Here is a 17,035-nt window from a genome sequence, read left to right as displayed (position 1 = left end):
TAAAAATATAACCCCTTCAACTCTTCCAACTTTTTGAATCGTTATACCTCAGAAACAGTGGATCTTAGCGAAAAAAGAATTGAAATATAATTAGAGGTAATTATCTGATCTACAATTTTTGTTTGAACTAATGTTATGATAACACTGACCGTTTTGCTGAAAATCGAAAAAAGCCCGTTTTGTGACTTTTGACCCCGAGTAAATTTTTTTCCAGGTATCAAATCGATGAAGATTTTTTGAATTTTATTTGTGATAGCGTTTTGAATAATTCTATCAATTTTGAGTTGGGTGCGAGTGTTTGTACCTTCACTCTTATTCTTTTGTATAATTTGACCTGAATTCAAAAACTGAATTTACTTTGTGATAAATATAAATTCAGATGAACTTTCTACCATATTGAGTTTCATACTAAATACGGTTATTTCAAAAACAGTTTAGACAAACAGATATATGACAAACTTCGATTTTTTTTTCAATTACTTGATCATTAGGGTATGACTATTCATATATCCTGATGATGCTAATTATGTTTGTGAAACGCACGTCCACACATTATTTTTGTTCTTGTGTAACACAACACACATATTACAAGTATCGAGAAGCGAATGAGGAGGTTTTTTCTTGCATCAACAGTTCATATTAGACTTTATTGTATATATCAACGACTTATTGGAAAAAACCAAGAATCCAATATATTGCTTTGCTGACGACGGCACAGTTGTCTTCTCATTACATTTGGATTCCAGAATATCGGTTGCGGAGGCACTTCCTCGACGACAGCAGGAGGTTGAATATCTTAATGAGGAGCAATTTCGAATTGGGGTAAAAATAATCAAGGTCAATTTGATGCCACAAGAATCCAGGAAACGGTCTTCTCCAAAAAGATTAACCGCTCTAAGAGCGGTGCACAACCATTACATGATTTTCCTGTAGTGCTTGTTTTGCCCTTAAACAGATCACAAAACACGAAAAAACGCTATGAAATAATCGACAGATACATTCTACCTGAACCGATCAGGATCAGACATCCCTTGACCTCCAATATGGCTGTCTATTGTATTTTGCGAACTACCTCCATTGGCTGGAAGCGATCTGCACGTACAGGGGTTGCTTTATTGTATTGCGATTACATCTGCTTACATGGACTTACCTACCCTGATTCAGCACGGTTTGCCGCGATGGATATCGAATAACAGTATAATTTTATAGCTAGCTATGACGGACAGACAAAAGTATACGATAGTCGATTGTTATTCGTATTGTTGCCATTGTTCCAAGTGTAGGATTTCTATGGATTGCGGTCTGATATTACCGATTATTACCGAGGTAATATGATATCGATGAGCGGTTCGGTCCCGATTTTATAATGGATAAATAGTGATGGCGTATCTCCGTTAATATAGTTGTGTGGTGATGAATATGGGGGCGGATTTTTGAACGCAGCACCACGGGGTGACAAAAACGGTAAGTTCATGAGGGCTCCTTTCATTTGAACTCAAATGTACAATGGAGTATGGTTTGTGAATGATAAATGTATGAAAATTCATTCATTTCAACGAATTAACGAAACAAAATGGGACGTGCGACGTTCATCATGAAGCATTAAAGTGAAAATGCATCAACTACTGCCACATATAGAGTGTGTAAAAGTCAAATGGAATAAATTAATCATTTCAGTTACGGTACATATTTTACCAAAATACCCAAACATGTCAAATTTAAATTACAATTTGACATACTTTAACGGAAAATTGCTACCCCTACCTTCATCCTCCTCATGACAGATACAACCCCCATTTTTTAAATAGAAAGTATAGGCTTGTGATATATCGTTGGAAAGATCTCTCCATTCTCTATTCAAAAATCTTATCGCTTTCAAGTTTATTGCAACAATTAAGATAAAATAAATTGAAATCATGTTATTACCGAAATTCGATAAAATACACCCGAAACTCATTGCAATATACTCAAAACTTATTTTATGTTGAGATATTGATAATAAAAAAAGTAATCAGAAACCATAGCAATGCTCTTTTTAAATCGTATCCTTTAAAAAACTATAAATAATTTCCGTAGCAACGTTACTTTAAAATGCCTTGTCAACTTATTCTTTATGTTACAACATTAGTTGTCAGGATTTTGATTTAATTTTAAAGTTCGTTAACTTCAAGTCTGACAAATAGTTAGATTAACGGAAATGCATAAAAGAACAGTTTTACAAATGATTGGTTACGGAGATAAAACCCGAACATAACAGAAAGTAGCTCGCCTATTTCATGAGAGATTTCCCAATTTACCGCCCATATCTCAAGGAACAATAAGCAAAACAGAGTAGCAGTTTCGCGAGCTTGGTCATGTGGGACAAATAAAAAATGCAGCTACCAATTTAATCAGTGATGAACTCAAATTAGATGTGATGACAGGAATCCACTACATTCAGTATTAGCCATACATCGATAGTAAACATATTGAAAGAAAATAAAATGCATTCCTATAAACTGATACCTAGTCAGGAGCTCATGCAAGAATATTTTGATAAAAGAACTTATTTTTGTGAGCAGATGATAGACATGTTGGTTAATGTTTTTGGGCAGGGATTGTAGGAAACCATATCATTAGTCCCTTTTTCATTGAGGTCAACTTGAATGGCGATAACTATTTGGCACTACTTCAAAATGATGTAATCCCAAGTTTAACAAATGTATATCCTGATCCAGGAATCACTCAAATTCTAGTAAATACGATATGGTTTCAGCTGGATGGAGCACCACCACATTAGGTACCAAGTTAATGTCCGGCAATACCTCGATATAACATTTCCCAATCGGTAGACAGGGAGGCGAGGATCGATTGAATGACCAGCGCGATCACCTTATCTTTCATCATTAGATTTCTTTTCATGAGGATATGTAAAGAGCAATGTGTACAAAACTAAACTTTCAGATTTCAATGACTTAAAAAAATAATAACGCTTGCGGTTATCGGTCACGCCTGACATGTTCTTCTTCTTCTTCTTCTTTTCGATTCAATGGCCTCAGCAACTACGGCTATCCGGCCAGTTGGTAACGAGCCTGACATGTTATATAATGTTAGAAGACAGTTTTATTTGAAATTAGGATGTTGCCAAGACGTTTGCTGTGAACATTTTGAACATCTACTTCATTAACATCCATAGTTCTTTTTTGTATTCTACATTTCATTACGTTTTACTTTACATTTTAGTTTTTGAGTGTATTTTATCGAATTTCGGTAACCACATAATTTTAATTTATTTTATCTTAATTGTTGCAATAGACTTGAAAGTCATAACATTTTCGAATAGAGAATGAAGAGATCTTTCAAACGATATATCACAAATCTATACTTCCCATTTGGAAAATTGGAGTTCGTACCTGTCATTCGAAGGGGGTTGAAGGTTGGGGGTGGCATTTTTATTTTGAAGAATGTCAAATTACAATTTACATTTGACATGTTTTGGGATTTTTTTTAAATATGAACAGTAACCAAAATAATGAATTCATTCCATTTGAGTTTTTCACAATGTATAAAAATAATGTATTGCAGTTACTTTGGTACGAGTTATTGAGAATTGAATGACGGGGTATGTCAGTAGGACCTATACGATTATAGTGAATTGTTGGAGTGTTTCATTCAACATCTATTAACAGATTCAGAAAATATTTGTAAGGGAAAAAAGTTTTTGGCTTTCTGCTTCTCCATCTTCATACAAAAAATGTGGGAAACTTCCAAAGAAAATGCAAAATATAATGCATAGAAGTTACTTTCAGAGACAAGCAGGAAGAAAAAGCCCTTCGAAACAAATATTTTTACATGAACAATAAATTACATGAAAGAAAAAGTACTTTCAAACCGACTACCTTCATACAAAAATCACTTTTCTCATTCAATTCGATCCAATTCAATTCGTTCATTAACTTTTTTGACATAAAAAATATGTTAGGCTCGGCAATACAGAAATAGATAAAAATAGTTCATCCATACAAATAATGTAATGAAAACAATATTCATGAATGAAAAATTACAATATGCACACTATATTAATTTCTACACATTTATTTATTTATTTTCAAACAGGTAAAAAACTCATTACATTAAAATAATAATTCTAATAAAAATGAATACAGTTACATTGTGTCTCCGAGTAGTTACTATGTACATAAAGCCGAATGGAGGGAAAAACATAAAGTTATTCTAAGCTCCAAAAGTATGTTTTCAAACCACTATATATGAATTTATTCGGGAGGGAGAACAAAGTTGATATCTGACAGTTATTTGTTGATATATATGGTACATCAAAGAATTTAATTAGTCTTCTTGTTCTTTTGGAAATTCTCTCTTTATTCAGTAAAGATTTGAGATTGTTGCATTTATACACTATAACACTATACTTTCCTGTCTTCTATTTTCTAGACTGCGAGTGCAGTCCAGATCATTGCCTATAAAATCTGCTATAATATTGACATTTTGTCTCATGATTTTCATGGCCAGAGGTAGTAGGTAAAGCAGTTTCAATAGAAAGATTAACGAGTTCAGTTACATTAGATGTAAAATCAAAGCCAGAAACAATCAGTGTACTCCTACAGCTCAAAACAGCACTCTACAGCTCAAAACTCGTCTAGATTTTTACTACCAATGATTAAACTACTGCAAGAAAAAACATCATCTTTTGCATTTTGTCGAACTACTTGGGGCAATTGAAGTCAAAGAGCAGGATCAACTGATCAGTTTCGACGTGAAAAGCCTCTACACCAACGTTCCTGCCGAAGAAGCACTTCAAATACATGGAAAGCTATCCCAAGATGGGGATCTAAAAGATAAAACAAACTTACCGATGCAAGTGATCATGGAATTACTAGGATGCTGTGTACAAAACTGCTACTTCCAACCGAAGGACGAATTATTTACGAAAGATGAGGGACTGCCTATGGGGTCGCTACTTTCACCGGTTATAGCCAACATATACAGGGTGTTTCAGAATTCGACGGACAAACTTATACCACGTCATTCCTCTTGCAAAATGATGAAAAATGAGGTAGGACATGTGTGTCCGGAAATGAGCCGTTTCAGAAATACAGGGCGTTGAAGTTGCAAAATAAAAAAAACCCTTTTCGTCGTAGCTCCCGGACTAAAAGGAATAAATTAATGAAACTCAGCAAATCGATTACGAGCTAGAATGTGCTTCCTCCAGTGGTATGTTTGCTTCAGTATCAGTAGCCAGTGGCGTTCCAGCGGGGTAATAGCTTATATGTCCCCCCTTATTTTTTACGCCACTGACTTTATATCCACAACCGTCTTTTTTTTGAATTCCTTGATCAATTTTACGTAAAAACCAAATGAACATTCACTATGAAAAAACCAGTAGTTTTCGAGAAAAATTGAGTTGAACTGATACGTGCATTCTTATATGGGAATAATCGATTAAAATAATCGAAATTCCAAAACCAAAATTATTTGAACTCTTTTATGATTTTACCATTAATTTAGCGCTTGCAAGTGATGGTAATTATTGTGGGTTTTCTATCATCGTACCAATTTTTGTTATGTTTAGCATATTGTAATGACAAATCATAACTCTTGAGGCTTATTTTTGTGCTTGTCAATATATTCCATTGTTGAAATGTTTTTATTTTTCTCAGATCTTCGAGTGACTTTGTGATCTGAAAAAAAGTGACCCCAAATAAAATTTGCGATCATTCGGAATCTCGACTGAGTTAGGCTCCAATAATCCTAAAATAACACCATTATTCTGGATTTTGGGAAAATTATTTTTTGTTCACAATTATCCTGTCTTTCCCATTCGTGAAATCACACTTCTCTTTGTAGAATCGTAAATATCTTGAAGAATATTCATAAGTAAGAAAATGAAAAACATTCTCAAAGTATACAGTGTTTTCAAATTTTCACAGATGAAGCCGAAAAACAAAATTTTACCAGTAGACTCTAATTATACGCCTGAAAAAAAGAAATGTATTTGGAAGAAGTCAATTTATTTGAATAACCATCTGATAAGATCTTCGCTAACTCTAGTCAGTAAATGAAGTTTTTTAAATAAATGAAGAAATGGAAGTTGTCTATTTACAGCTAATTACATAACTCTTAGTTGGATGTCGGTACTCATAATTCATCTTTGAGTAGAAATATCATGTTCAAAATATACCTTCTCTATACATATTTTAGATAATGTGATAAGAAACAATACTGTTGAAATTCTAGAACAGTGAGTCATAAACACGAATTTCTTTTTGAAATTTACATTGAAAATTCAAATGTGCTTTTGAATAATAATGAGAACATCTGGTGAATAATCAATAGGGTAATTGTTCGAATTTTTTTCCGTCAACACTTATACACGATCTGCAACGGCGCAACATAGAAAATCGCACTTTTTCAAATGATTCTAAATTTTCGGCAATCGTTATCGATGCAGCTTGAATGCGGGCGACTAATTCTTCTTGGCTTTTTGGTTCTGTTTCATAAACCAGTGACTTCATATGACCCCAAAGAAAATAGTCAACAAGATTCAAATCTGGTGATCTGGCAGGCCATTTGTGGGGTCCACCTCGACCAATCCAATTGTCACCGAATTTCCGATTTAGGTACTCTCTAGCAGCTAACGAAAAATGAACAGAAGCACTGTCGTGCTGAAACCACATTCCATTCCGGATATTCAGAGGAACATCTTCTAACAATTCAGGCAATACTTCTCCCAAGAAAGTGCTATAATTGTCCCCATTCAAATTATCTGGTAAAAGATAAGGACCAACTAAACGGTTTTCTACTATTCCTGCCCAAACATTCAATGAAAATTTTGTTTGATGGTCATGAGGATGAATAGCAAAAGGATTTTTCTCGGCCCAAATATGGCTATTGCGAGAATTGAAAATACCTTCCCGTGTGAATTCTGCCTCATCAGTGTATAACACTTGCTTGATAAATTCCGGATTATTTCTCCACATACTTAAAAACCATCGAGAAAATTCAATTCGATCTGGATAGTCCTCTGGTTTCAGTGCCTGAACTTTTCTCAGTCGATATGGGTATAACTGCTGTTCATGCAAAGTCCTCCAAACAGATGATGAAGACACATGCAGCACTCTAGCTATAGATCTACTACTTTCAGACGGATGTTCAGCAGCATAGTTCAATATCTCCTCTTCTGTGATATAATTTCTTACAGTTCTCTGTATACCTGCATTCCTTCTGGTAATTAAAAAACTTCCTGTTTCCCTGAGTCTTCTGTCCACGTTTTCGAACGTTTTCCAATTAGGAATTCTATTTCTTCCAGGAAAATTTTCACGATACATTCTTTGTGCCAACCTTCCATTTCGTCCCGATTTTCCATAAATAAGGTGCATGTCCGCTAACTCTTCGAATGTAAAATTCATTTTTATTATACGAAACACACAATCAAACACTTTCTGACAGCTACGTTAACTTGGAAGTGTCATACGAATCTCATTTCATTTCCACAGCCCCCTAACAAATTTATTGTTGTCAATGAATAAAGTAATCCTCATTGCTTAGGTGGATCAAAGATTGTTAAAAGTCACGTGAATGTATTCTGAAACTATTCAACCAGTGGCTGAAGAACTCGAGAATATCGGTACAGTTATCTAACAAAACTATAATAGATATGCCCAGGAAATATTGTAGATGGCTAAGGTTGAAACAAGTAATGGTATTTTGGTTAATCGATAAAACTTGGATTTTTACCCAGTGAGAGAAGATAATTCGATAAAACATTCTGAGTTCAGTTTTGCCAACTATTCGTAATTGTCTTTGAAAATCGTTTGGATGGAACATTTTATTAAAAAATAAATCTCGAGGTAAAGCCATTCAGTAGGTCTGCGGGCTCACAACATATCTGCAAAAAAAGTTGGTAAAATGGTAGAAAATCCGCAATATGTTGCCGAAGTGAATAATTTTTCAAGCACACAATGAATGGTAGAATGACGAAAGAGTTCAAATAATTTCGGTTTTGGAATTTCGATTATTTTACTCGATTATTAATATTCCCATATGAGAATGCACCTATCAGTTCAACTCAATTTTTCTCGAAAACTACTGGTTTTTTCATAGTGAATGTTTATTTGGTTTTTACGTTAAATTGATCAAGGAATTCAAAAAAAAGAGTGGATATAAAGTCAGTGGCGTAAAAAATAAGGGGGGAAATATAAGCTATTACCCCGCTGGAACGCCACTGGCTACTGATACTGAAGCAAACATACCACTGAAGGAAGCACATTCTAGCTCGTAATCGATTTGCTGAGTTTCATTAATTTATTCCTTTTAGTCCGGGAGCTACGACGAAAAGGGTCTTTTTATTTTGCAACTTCAACGCCCTGTATTTCTGAAACGGCTCATTTCCGGACACACATGTTTTACCTCATTTTTCATCATTTTGCAAGAGGAATGACGTGGTATAAGTTTGTCCGTCGAATTCTGAAACACCCTGTATATGGAGTCGTTTGAAGAAGCCCACAAAAAGCCCCGAGTCTGGTTGAAATACGTAGACGACACCTTCATAATATGGAATCATGGGAATGCACAACTATACACCTTTCTGAAGCACATAAACAACGTAAGTTCTTCCATCACTTTCACAATGAGAAGTCCGCAATGAATTCCCATTCTCAGACGTTTTAGTGAAGAGGACCGACACTAAATGAAAAACACCGAAAACCCACTTACACGGGACAGTATCTAAACCAGGAATCCAACCACCACCAATCGACTAAGAGAAGAATCATCAAGACTCTACTAGACCGTGCTTTCGGCCTCTGTAATACAAAGGTAGATCTTGGAAAGGAACTAGGCATCATCATTCAACCATTCAATGGAATGGTTAATCTAAAGTGATGCTGGAACAGACTTTAACTAGAAGACAGCAAGAGTCTCACAAGAAAGAGACGCCACCACAACCAGTACTTGTACTTCTCTACATCAGAGAATTTTCGAAAAGGATGAGAAGAATAACATCAGAACTGGGAACACTATCCTCACGAAAACCAGGCTACCGAACGCGGACTGCGATTCCAAGAATTGCATTTACCGGATACCCTGTATATCGGTGAAACTAATAGGCCATTAAAAGTTCGCATTACCGAGCACAAGAAACACACACATCGAGGAAAAAACATCAGCAAATCAGGAATAGCAGAGCATGTTTGGACTCATCAACGTAACATCAAATGGTCTGAAGCTGAAATCATTCACAAGGAGGAACACTGGTTTAGGAGAACATTCAAACAAGCCGCATATCTGTTGTCCAATAACGCATTTAGCCAAGCTAGCGTAGAGATACGCAACATATGGAAACCTATAATCAAGCGGAACACTACCATCTCCTGCCAAACGGTCAGTTTCCGTTAAAACCGATGAAGCGGAGAGAGGGAAGAGGAGATAGGTGAAAGCACTCGAATGACCAATAGATATTGGAGGAATAAGTCCAGTTATCACCCGAAGACGATTGTGGATACTAACAATCAAAACGTCGTGAAGTAACTGGGCTTGGAATCTTTTTTATTTTTAATTTTCATTTCTTGTTAATAATTTATTTAATTTTCATCTCGTGTTAATATTTAAATTTTTTATTTTTGCTTGTTGCTTGTATTTTATATTTCATTGTAATTTCAGTTTTTTTTTGCTTAACATAATTGTTATTTTTTATAGATTTTCTTCAGGGATTGCAAATCAATTCAAATCATATTAGACAATGGAAATCCGAACTATTGAAATGAAGAAGATCTTTCATCAAATTGTGTTTCTAGGTCTTCGATAACTTTGGGGTACTTTTCTACGGTGTGTGGATTTTTAAGAATGTGACAGACTCCCTTTCCCTGATTTTTAAATGTTTTGTATGCAGTGACCCAAACATCAATTGGATATTGTGGTAATGATGGCCCACTATTTCTGAAGTGAAAAAACACTTATCCACATTAGCGAATTCTAACAGATAGTCTAATTATTGTTTATCCAGTTCAGCTTGCACTGTAGTTTTTCAGTTTCATGAATGAAATCATGAAACTTCAGTTGTATTTTTTATCGAACTCAGGCTCTTGGAGCCTGAATCACCTTTTGAACCTTCTCCATAATATATTACTGAATCGTTCTGTTCGTCCCAAAAATTATGTTTAAATATAGTCAGATAACTGACAGTTCGGACTCGTTTCACACTTTGATGAACATTTAAAAAAACTGTTCAACACAAGGCTGAGTTTTTATGTAATGAAGACATGTTTTTTTAAAAATATCTTACACTATTATCCGAAACATGCCTTTCAGTAAGGTTCGCCTAATTTTTTTTCTTTGAGGCTTAAAATAAAAAACCATCCTGTGTTTTATTTGTTCTGGTTCTGAATGAATGTTATTATTTATTTTTGTGTAAACCCAACGACATAAAAATACTTGGTCTCCGGACAAATACACATCCGCAGGGGTTGAGAAGTACACGGAGAACAACGCATAGATATATTATAGAATCTGTGTGTCATCAGGGATGAAAGAGGACACGATCAATATCCAGGACCGCATTGGAAATGAAACTGACAAAAACACAAACATTAAGTGATAAGAATTTCAATTTCTCATTGTACCCCCAGAAATATAAAAAAATTAAAGTAGAAATTTTTTGAAAATTATATTATCGAAAAAGGGGTACAGATTTGTAACTGGATGTGTAATTGAGTTTAGACAGTTTTATGACATAATTATTTTATGATTTACTTTCTCTTCAGTTCCATGGTTCATTTTTGTTTTGCTTCTTATGAAAGTTACCCTTCCCGTGTATAATTATAAAATTATTTTCAATGTCATCTGTTATGTCATCTATTCAACAGATAACAATAATTTCATTCTGTAACTCCCTTCGTCAACGACATCCGAATAAACAACTGTTTGCACCAAAGTCATTGAACATAATGAAATCTAAGGTAATATTACAGAGAAAGAGAGAAAGATAGAGAGAAAAGATTTGTTTGTTTTTAAAGGATGAAAAAATCTTCATTAATCGGTATATATTATTTGGAGCTAGTTTTCAATTAATATTTTTTCAAAATAGAATATTCATTGCTTGCTGGGGAGCAGCTGGTTAACTGTGAATGATTGTGAATGAGAAGGTTTCTGATTGTATCTAGGTATCTATTTGAATGTGAGTACTTTTTTGAACGCAAGGCCAAGAGTGTGGAACAGTTCTTTGCAATAGCATTGTTGATTAGTCATCTTGATTGAAGCAGTTTGAGCTAAAAATAGTAGCTTAGGAAGCGAATTCTATGAAGCGAATTCTATTTTTGCTTTATTTCATTGTGCTTATCTACTATTTTCTGGATGCACTGTATCTTTCCAAGTGAGTACGTCGAAAATTATGGTTTGATTTCCTTTTATATTCTGGCTGTTCTTTAAAAATGAAGAATCCCTAATTTATTCCAATGAGAGGAGGTTTTTTTCTTGAGAAGCTTAATACTGAGAGTACTAACAAGTAGATGTCATTGTTACCTGTACCAATTTTGCTTTCTTCCTAATCTAATATAAACTACTTTCTAAACAACTACTTTCATGTTCTGCTGAGGCAATAAAGCAAGTGTCTTATTTCGAAACACCGAGGTCCGCCATGTCCATGAATGAAATTTTTCCTCTTCATATACTATAGGTATAGCAATAATATAAATGAGATGATTCAATTCTATAGATAATGTTTGGAGAACAAACTGAAAAGCGTTTTTTTTTGTATGACTTAATGTTCATATGACAGTAATTTATTTTCTAGTTTGTTTCTGAAAGTTAGTTCATTGCATAATCTACACATCTCTTTGTGGAGAGTTCATTTTGATATTAATTGCTTATTTCCTTCATTTGAAATATTACCAAAAATTGATACCTCCTAAAAATATACATCTATCAATTGATACATTGGTATTGGTGTTTCGGAGCGGAGTTTGAAACGGATGTATTTGTAAGTTAGTATGTTAGTTAATTTGTTCCTTAAAAAAAATTGGGTTTTATCAGGTATTTATGCTTGACTTCAAAATTCAAAATCGCTATTGCACCATGTGGTTACTATTTCAATTCACAATCCAAACAGTATATCGACATTAAAAAAGTTCATTGAGACTTCTGTTCAAGACACAAAAAGTAAGTCCTCTGAAGGTGGTCTTCAATTTACTTGAATCCGGACCTGGTCTTATCACATGCCATTCGTGTGGAGAATGCTGAAATATCTTCAGCAGCCGTTCCCGTTTCACTTTCCTAATTTCTATGGGATCCAGCCATTTGGATAATGCCTATTGATTTGGCCTTTTTCTTCCGATTCCAATAACGCGGGTAAAAATTCAGTCGGAATCAATTAATTGAATATGGAAGTGAGCGTATATTATGTACGATCATGAAGAATAGTAATCACGGGAGGATGGAGTTACGCGTACTTTAATTAACCAAATAATAGTTGAGTGGGACTATTTTCTACCTACGGTATAAACATAGTTGAGTCACACGTAAATACACGTTAGCACATGCATTTTTTTCAATGATCGAGTCTCCATAAATTTGTTTGTGAATTCAGTTATTATTCTGAGTTCGACTACTTGATTTTTTTATTCGTTTTAAAGTATTAGCGGTGATTTGCTGTTTATAGCTGAAAGCTGGATTTTTTCAAAAAACGAATCTCTTCTATGAATACTCATCCTCCTGAATTCAAATTAAATTGAATTTACCGACTTATACTTGTGCATACGTGCTGTCAACAAGGGCAGATTTGTCTTTTACGGTGACATAGATAATGTCATGAAAGAAATGAGTGGTTCATCAAATGCTAGTCAGAACGGTCCTGATGAGTTGATGAAATAAGTGTATTGTCCCGAAACTTCGGAGTACACCATCAAGGTTATCTGAATGATGACAAGTGCGATGAGTTGAGAAATCATCGTTGGTACTGTCTTTTTTGCATAAATGTGTTATCCATTGCCAGAATATCCTTCAACAACACTCCATACAGCATATTTCGGATTCATCAATATTGAGACAATATAATGTTTTTGATTTTCTACTTCTCCATCTTCCTACAAAAATTTTGAGAAACTGGGAGAAGGCAATTCAGTTTAAAATGAACTCTTCAAAAATGTGTAGATCATGCATAAAAGTTACTTCCAAACACAAACTGGAAGAAGAAGCCGTTTCAAAACAACTACTTTCATATAAACATTGAACTACACGAAATTTAATCGTCCGAGTCGTAACTTTCAAATTCTTCTTGTTCTTCTTCTTGATCTTCTTGTTCTTGTTCGTCTTGTTCTTCTTCTTGTTCTTGTTCTTCTCGTGCTTCTTCATCTTCATCTTGAGTACATGTAAACTGCGTTAATAGCAATGTATCGCATGTCGCCTCATTGGAATCAAACGGATCCTCCACTGTTGGTGATTCAATATTACAGCACGACTGGCCTTGACAATGTGTACATGCCAGAGAACAAAACAGTCCGGCTTTTTTGCAACCACATTTAGCACTGCACCCCTTTTTGCAGTTGCAAAAAATTGTGTTCAGCAGTTTTTCCGGCGCAGGTGGAAGTAAACTTTGGACTGATTTTAATGAATTGTTAACCAATTTCCAATCCCAGTCTGTAGAGTCTAGCTGATAACCAAGCCGTACTTGAACTTGAAAGATGTTGATGAGCAGCAACTGAGATTGGAGGAAGACAAGCTAATTGTAGTTGTTTTTTACTTTTGGTATTTTTAACGAAACATGCATATCTATACTTATATAAGCAGGTAGTTGTTTTAGGAGCTCCGTACATAGAAAGAAGAAAGCGAATGCTGATAGTGATAATTTCCTGTTGGAAAGTATGTAGACCAGCCAGATTATAATTGGGTCTTTCACATTCTATCGTCAAGTCACTGCTGTCAATGAGCATTTGTTTTAGAATATGATATTATTGGTCATTTCAATGTAGAGAGGTGGGAGAGAAATTGTCACTAGTTACTTTTGCTCGACTTGTACCAGAAACGTTTTTTGTTGTCGCAATAATTGTAGTTTCTGGTAGTATGTTGGATTTTGAAAATATATTCCCTATGAGTATGATGCTGATAAGAGAGAGTAGTATTTTTGGTCTGGTTTTCAGATTCAGTAAATTAATTGAGTCATGATTGAAGTGTTATTGAAGAATAGTGTTAAGGTTGTATTTTGACTCATTTAATGAAATCGATAAATTTCAACAGTGTACTACTCATTGAAAACAAAAAAGGCAACATCAGACAACACAAAAAAAGAAATAATAGATGTACACAGGAACCCACAGTGACTAGAAAACAGAAACATGAGTGAAATTAAAACTGGTAGATAATGAGAATGCAAAATAAAAGAAGAAAATGGAAGAATTAGGAGAACAGAACAAGAGAAATAAAAAAGTTGAGGCAACAAGAAGGGTTAATGAAAAAAATACGAGCTGCTAAAACAACACAAGAAATTTGACAAAATAACAAACTAAGAGACGAATTCGAACATACATACTTGGTCATTGGCCAGTCAATTAATCACTATTGGCCAGATTATACTCGTTTCAACGATGGAGACCGCAGCAAGACTTCTGATTAGCAATCGTCTCAAACAATGTATTGTCGAAAACTTCTGACAGCAGCTAACGCCAATAGCTGATCTTGAAAGGAATAGGTTGTTGACTAGTTCTAGTACTGTGTAGTTATCCAAAATGATCATCATTAGATTGCGGAAGTTGTGGAAATGCGATATGGACAATAATAGCTGAAGGATAAACGACAACGACACTACCAACATCCGAGAAAAGGAACGGTTTTCCAACATCTAAAAGAAGATATATTCTACCTGCGCCTTCATCTACAGCATAAAGAAGATGAGTCCCAAAAAAGAGAAAAAAACAGCACTCGATGAAGATGAAAACAGTTCATGGTAATGAGAGTTTGTCGTTTAGAGTGTGTTACCCCAAAGAGAAAAGAAATCAGGTAACCGATATGGATCAGAACCTGATTAAAGCAAATTTCAAAGTATGGAATAGGTTCGAAATGTCTACGAGATGGCCTATTGTATCGCAATTGGGAGGGCATAGATGGATAACCAGAGAAGATGGGAATTCAAACAAAAGCGTGCTGTGATGTGGGAAGTTAGAAGATTTGCCTTAAATGACAGAGAAGATAGATACCAAGAAACTAAATGACTTGCATGCAGCTCACTGCAAAAAACAAATCATTTATCGTCCTCGGGGAAAGACCGGCCCCCTGAAATGATAAACATTTTTGAAAGGAGACAACGCATTTCTCCGGATCTCTGAATTCCTCTCATGAATCAAGAATTTCGAGTTGTTTATAATGAAAATATAAACAAAGAAGTTGGATTCAGATTTTTTGAAGTAAAAAAATGTTTTTATTACTTCTTGTCGAGATATTGATTTTTAAAGGAAATTTCGTGTTGTTTTTCATTACGCCGTAAATAAGGAGAGTATGCCAAAATACATGAACAACAATAACGACCGAAGCGCAAGGAAGTATGAAGAATCAAAACACCAACAGTGAACGATCGGTTATTTCAGCTGCATCCAACGTCACAAATGAGGTCAATTTGAACGAAATCTATTTGTATTTTTGCACACGCGTGGGCATCGTATTACAATAGGGTTGATTTCTTTTATTGCAGGAATCGACATTTCCTCGGAATCGCTCTGGTAAATTGCACGTCCAGCTCTGAAGTCGGACGTTTTGTCGTATTGTCCGATTCCCTTTTTATTATATCTCTCCCTCGGTCGCGTTTCTGATGTACAAAAAGCTTTTGCAAACACGGCAAGACCATTCAACTATCCTGAATCATTATGTATGTCGTATTTTATTCTTTTATCACAATATAAATGCTTGCGCGGATACCTTGTTTAAAGAAGAATAACAGAGACTGAAAACTGTTATTTCCCTGGAATATAAATATTTATTTTGGAGTATCCTAGAGACAGAAAATGTGGTTTTGTTGCCAGAGAACAATTATCATACAAGGCGTAACGAATATAAAAATAAAAACAAATCAATCAAATACACATAAAATATTTGAAACATTTCAATGAAACATTCTCTTTGTGTTAGATTTTTCTCATAAAACAACATTTATTCTTCTTGTCCAAAGATGTTCTCACCTTAATAGGTGTCTTAGTCAATTTTAGAATCCATACATTATCACTGACTTCGAAAAAAACTGTTAAGGGGCAGAAACATATCATCATTTTTATGCTGGATCACAGGGGGCAAGCAACCTATGGACAACCGAAATCATGTCCATCATAATCTGACAAACATCCAATAGGGTACTGCACAAGTTAACTGGTCTTCCATCAGGGACTTCCGAACTTTTACAATTGATAACGGGCAACGTGTTGAAGCTACAAATGTCAAAGTAACTGTCATTTATTCAGTCTTCTTTTCCAAATCACCATGAACAGATATAGCATTCAACAATATGTGCAAATAAGAAAATTTTGTTCAGACAACGTACCGCGCGTTTCGTCCATTTTCCGGTCGCCATAATTGACATTACGAAAGGACTATTCGCGAAGTGGCGAATAAACTTGAGTCTATTGGTTCAATAAACGAACGAACAACACCTGTACGTCGACGAAAGGTAAGATCTGTAGAAAACAACGACAAATATTGCCAATTGACCCTTATTTTCATCGAAGAATCATATTCAGCAATGAGGCCCATTTCTCTGGATGATTGGGTACGTTAACAAACAAAATTGTCGAATTTGAGACGAATCCAATCCACACGGGATCCAAGAGCATCCAATGCATCCCGAAAAAGTAATTATTTGGTGACAACATCATTGGGCTGTATTTCATTAAGAACTATGTTGGCCAGGCCATCACTGTCAACGGCGAGCACTATAGGTCGATGGCCTAAATTGGATGATCTGGACACCAACGACATGTGGTTTCAACAGGACAGCTCTTGCTACATTGGATATTCTGCACGAACAATTCGTGGCCATGGTCATCTCACGCGGAGGTGGTGATTCTTA

The 17,035-nt window shown here is 35.0% G+C and overlaps 1 protein-coding gene and 1 long non-coding RNA gene across 7 annotated transcripts in view; both read left to right on the top strand.

The window, feature by feature from the left end:
* The window catches only part of LOC141480631 (uncharacterized), a 30,753-nt gene extending 20,137 nt beyond the window's left edge, over positions 1 to 10,616 (top strand). The window contains exon 3 of the long non-coding RNA XR_012464456.1: positions 9,694 to 10,616. This is a non-coding gene — a long non-coding RNA (uncharacterized lncRNA). The remainder of the gene's footprint in view (positions 1 to 9,693) is intronic.
* LOC111505585 (T-box transcription factor bifid) overlaps positions 1 to 17,035 on the top strand; it is a 658,624-nt gene that overhangs the window by 475,918 nt on the left and 165,671 nt on the right. The gene's annotated exons all lie outside the window — the stretch shown is intronic.

This window comes from Leptinotarsa decemlineata, unplaced genomic scaffold (genome assembly GCF_025532065.1).
Source record: "Leptinotarsa decemlineata unplaced genomic scaffold, Ldec_3_MD MMD2_P_RNA_scaffold_9, whole genome shotgun sequence".
Taxonomy (NCBI): domain Eukaryota; kingdom Metazoa; phylum Arthropoda; class Insecta; order Coleoptera; family Chrysomelidae; genus Leptinotarsa; species Leptinotarsa decemlineata.
Note: the sequence above shows the minus strand (reverse complement) of the source record. Positions and strands in the feature narration are given on the sequence as shown.